The sequence below is a fragment of the Echinops telfairi genome, unplaced genomic scaffold, assembly GCF_000313985.2.
Source record: "Echinops telfairi isolate 266 unplaced genomic scaffold, ASM31398v2 ScPeMD7_7469;HRSCAF=8507_1, whole genome shotgun sequence".
NCBI lineage: Eukaryota > Metazoa > Chordata > Mammalia > Afrosoricida > Tenrecidae > Echinops > Echinops telfairi.
The window spans coordinates 2,043,199-2,048,608 of NW_022111373.1; positions in this window are offsets into that span (position 1 = coordinate 2,043,199).

Consider the following 5,410-nt stretch of genomic DNA (forward strand, 5'->3'; position numbering starts at 1 on the left):
TGCATGAGCTATTTAGGCTAGTGCCAAGAAATGCATCCTTTTTATTAAACCTGATGTTGGGGGCTAGGGAGTGCATGTCCCAACATCATCCTTGAACAAGCAGGGGCTGGGAGTGGCAAGGTCATATAATCTCCCACTAAACTCTTCTTTTAACTGAGAGGTGTTTGGGGGTTAAAATATCCAACATAAACTTTTGGACTTTTTTTTCTCTCCCTCTTTCTCTAGGAGTAGAAAGAGGAGCCCTGGTGGAGTAGTGGTTTCAAGTTGGACTGTGATCCACCTGGTCAGCAGTTCGAAACCAGCAGGTCCAAAGGAGAAAGAGTGGGCCTTCCGCTCTTGTAACTAGTCATGGTCTTGAAAACCCATGAGAGTTGGGGGTGGGGGAGGCAGGTTCACTACGAGTCAGCATTGACTTAATGGCAGTGCATTTGTTGTTTCTAAGACTGGGAGAAAAAAAATGTAGGGCACCATTAACCTTCATTGATTCAATCAGTGTTTACTGTAAACCTACTATGTGCCAGATGCTTTTCTAAGTACTATGGGTTCAGCAGTGAATAAGACAGTAATCTAACCCCTACCTCTGTGGTATTGGACCTCTAGTGGGGAGAGCAACATTAAGAAATTATACACCTGCGGTAGGTACGCCAAGGTTCTGATAGTCAGGGGAGGCTTTTCTGAGGATTTGGAGTGGCAAGTGATAAGCGGAAACCCTTTTAAGGGATGGTGAGAGGTCCAGGGATGATGCGGGGGTCCAAGAGGTGTTAGAGAAGTAGACACTAGAGGTTGTAGCTGTGAGGAAAAGTAGATGGAACTGGAAATATTGAAAAGATAGGCTTGATTGATGATTCATTGAAAATGGAGACTTGGGCCCTGAGGCATCCCAAAAATAGACTTCGGGGGCAGGGCAGGGCACCTCATCAGACTTGACCAGAAAATACTCATAAAAGTCAACAGACAGACCTGGAACTATTTATAGGCTTTTATTTGTTGTTGTTCTTTGTTTTGTTTTGGTGCTTGTTATTGTCTCTGAATGTCTATGTAGATAAGACATGTGGGATAAACAATCCTGAGAAAACAATGGTTTCAGGGGTACATGGGGGGGGGGGAGGAGGGGGAAAGGAGGAGGGAAGCCAACAGACCCAGGGACAAGGAAACAACAAATGATATAAAATCGATGGCAAGGAGGGCGTAAGATGCTTGGTGGGGCTTGATCAAGTGCAATGTAGCCAAGAGGAATTAATAAAAGCCAAATGAAGGTCGAATGATAGTGGGACAAGAGGAAAGTAAAAGGAAATAGAGGAAAGAACTAGGAGACAAATACCCTTTATAGAGGTCTAAATACAGGCAGTACATATGTAAATACATATATATAATGATATGGAGATAGATCTATGTACATATATTTATTTGTTAATATTAAGGTAGCAGATGGACATTGGGCCTCTATTCAAGTACTCCCTCAATGCATGACCACTCTGTTCTAATAATCTGGCATTCTGTGATACTCACCTTCCCAACACAATCGTTGAAGACAAAATTGGTGCATAATCAAATATGGTGAAGAAAGCTGATGGTGTCTGTCTATAAAAAGATATAGCATCTGGGGACTTAAAAGCTTGAAGATAAACAAATGGCTACCTAGCAGAGACGCAACAAAGCCCGCATGGAGAAAGCACACCAACCTGTGTGATCATGAGGTATCGATGGGATCAGGTATCAGCATCAAAGATGCAGAACAAACAATCCTATTGATGTGAATGAGGGGGAGGGTGGAGTGGAGCCCCAAAGTCCATCTGTATACAATAGGACATCACCTTACAGAAGGGTCACAAGGAGGAGACGAACCAGTTAGGGTGCAGTATAGCACTGATGAAACACACAGCATTCCTCTAGTTCTTTAATGCTTCCTTCCCCCCACTATCATGACCCCAATTCTACCTTCCAAATATGGCTAGACCAGAGCTTGTACACTCCTACAGATAAGAGCTCACAACACGGAGAACCCAGGACAGATAAACAACCCCTCAGGACCAATAATGATAGTAGCAATACTAGGAGCATAGGGGGAAAGTAAGGGGAGAAAGGGGGAACCAATCACAATGATCGACATGTTAACTCAGGTGGGGGGAAACAACAGAAAAATGGGTAAAGGGAGATGTCTGACAGTGTAAGACTTGACAAAATAATAATAATTTAAAAATTATCAAGGGTTCATGAGGGAGGGTGGGGGAAGGAGGGGGAAATGAGGAGCTGATATCAAGGGCTCAAGCAGAAAGCAAATGTTTTGAAAAGGTGATGGCAACAAATGTACAAATGTGCTTGACACAATGGATGGATGGATGGATTGTGATAAGAGCTGTAAGAGCCCCAATGGAAAATAAAACATTTCTGCACAGTAGGTATTATAAGTCCCTTGGGCGGTGTTATGAGTTAGGCATTGAGCTACTAATTGAAAAGTCAGGGGTTCAAACCCAGCAGCCACTCCATGGCTGAAGGTGAGGCTGTCTGCTCTTACAGAGATTCAGTCTTACAAACACTGGGTAGGATTGCTATGACTTGGAATGGACTTGATGCCAACGTTTTGCTTTTAATCGAATGGAGCCTAAGTAGGTAAGTTTCATCCTGGTTGCCAATGTATTGCGGAATGAACCTTACATCTAGAACTTTTCACTACAAGATCCATCTCCTTCTTTCTAGAACCTTCAGCAGGGGCCCTGGTGGCATAGTGGTTACAAGGTCAACCATTCAAAACCACCAGCTCCTCTTTGGGAGAAAGCTTAGGCTTCCTACTCCCTTAGAGAGTTACAGTCTCAGAAACCCACAGGGGCAGTTCTGTTCTTCTCTGTCCTATTGGGTCACCGTAAGTTGGCATCAACTTGATGGCCGTGAGTAAATGAGTGAGCGGGAGAATGACCTTCAGCGATTTATTACACTGCCTGTTCTCCTTTATCCTCAGCGTAAAATGGTGATAGTTATGTTGCTTTAGACTCCCCAGTAGCACATGCTTAGGATTCATTAAACTGAAAATAAAACATGTGGGACTCTCTGGAAACAAGAACCATGTTAAAACAAGGAGTTATTATAGTTGTGTGTAAGCCAATGAAACACAGAAATACAGCCCCCAGGCTCTGTCTTGATTTTGGTCCCCGGTGCTTCCTGCAGCTGAATAAATCTGACATTTCTCCCCTCGAGGGCTGGCGGAGGTGATGGCATGGCTCCAGTTTCCAGCCTCCTCGCCCCTGCTCCAAGGTCACATCCTTTCTCAGCTCAGGCCAGATCCACCTCCCCCTCCACCCCACGCACACCTGTCTGTGAGGCTCTGGCTGTCCTTCCTACCCTGGTGGGTGGTGCCGGAGTAGATCCCAGTCATGAAGTTGGAGTTTGGCCAAGAGCAGATGCCCTCTGATTAAACTGGGGACAGGTGCTCCCAGAGAGGCAAGCTTGAATCTGCAGAACAAGGGATTTGAGACAGACCAAAAGAAAGGTCTCCAGACAGAACTTTCAATCTGTGCGATGCATCCCGGGCCACAGCTTTCTCTCATTCACCTATTTCTTCCTTCAAACACTGGTTGAACACACACTGAGTGTCTGCTACATATCATGTTCCAAGCTCCGCCTGCAGATATAGGAGTGAAGAAGACAATGTGTTGACACCCTTGGAATTAATATTTACATTGTGTGTGTGGTTGGGGGGTGGGGGTAGTGGGGTGTGGAGGGACAATAAGCAAAGGAACACATTACTGCTAAGGGAACAAACAGGTGCAATAATAAAGTATACCGAAGTGGCTGGGGTGGGGAGTGCTTATTTCAGCAGGAGCAGTCAGCGAAGGCTTCAGCAATGTGGTGACATTTGAATGGAGACCCGGCAGCTAGAAGGAGGGGCCTTTGAAGAGCGGGGAGAGGAGCATCCTGGGCAGAGCACATGGCCAGTGTGCTGGGCACCTGTCTGTGAAGTGGCACGGAGTGTGGCTGGAAGGTAATGAGGGAGAGGAAGAAGCCTAATGTGGCTTTTCCAGCTCTGGCAAGGAGTTTGGGGTTTGTGGTGAGCATCATGGCGAGCCATTGAGAGATTGTATGCGAGGATACGGTTTCTGCTTTCAGAAGATCCCCCTGGGTTCTGCATAGGTACTGCATTGGAGGGGAAGGGGAAGAATTGGGAACACTGGGCAGGAAGCTGCTGCAGTCTTCTAGGTCAGAAGTGATTGGCACATGGGCCAGGTGGTGCCTGCGGTGGTAGAGCAAAATGGATGTGATTCAATCAGAGAGGTGCTGGGAAATGGGCTGGCCTGGCTCGGCCTCTCTGATAGATACTGCTGATACTGCTGTGGACAAATCAGGTCAGGCAGCTGGTGAGGATAAAAGGCCCATTAGAATGGGTTAAGGCACAAATTGAAGGGGAGGAGATAGGAAACAGATAAACACATGCGTATGTAGAGACCCCTCTTGGGAGAAGTTTTGCTGTGGTGGGGGGGTAGGGTAGGGAAATGGGGATGTAACGGCTTACTTGGGTTTCTATGAAAGTAGTATACACTCTCTACCATTTCTAAGACTTGCACCCACTCTGACACCCCCAACACATGCCATTGACATACTGAAAACATTCCCATGATAAGCATGCATGACACACAATCCTCAACATAGGAGTGTTTCTCCTTTCAAGCAAGCTTTGAAGAATGCACATCAGTTAGAAGGGTTAACCCATGACTCTGCTGACATTTTAAAAGACAAATTATAACCCATCTTTCAGACACCAAACCTGGGGGTGAAGGGCTTGGGCGCTGGAACTGTCCAGGGGGTCCCGCGAAAGCAGACACATTCTCTTTGTCCTGGATGATGGGCTCTATAGCACAAAAGGGTTTGATTGTCGGGGAGCACAGAGCGATTTTTTCCCCTGTAAAGTGAGAAGTAGGCCAAATATGTTTAGGAACCTATGCCTTCGATGATTAAACACAACCAAATGATTTCCAGCAGCACTGACAACTGATCACAGCACACGTCAGGCCATCCGTCGTTTGTTCACCAGCTAGTTTTTGAGCACTTGCTGTGTGCGTGAGCTTGAGCTCTGAGCCCTGGGGAAGTCGGGGTGAATATGCCAAACACAGACTCTGCCCTCACTGAGTTCACTGTCAAGAGGAGAAGGCAGGTACAAAAGTGCTTTTCAGTGTGGTCAATGCACAGCCAGAAAAGCATCGTGTTGTCAAGAGATGTGTCTCCAGGGCTCCTGGCCTAGTCTGTGGGCTTGGCAAGGTCTCTCTGAAAAGATAAGAATGAATATGTTGAGAGATGAATTAGGAAGACTGTGTGGAGGTAGATGTGCAGAGTGGCCAGGCAGGCATAAATACACAGACCTGGAGGGAGCGTCTTTCTCCTGTGGTCCTGCCCAAGGCCAGCGGTCTAGAGAATCAGGGAG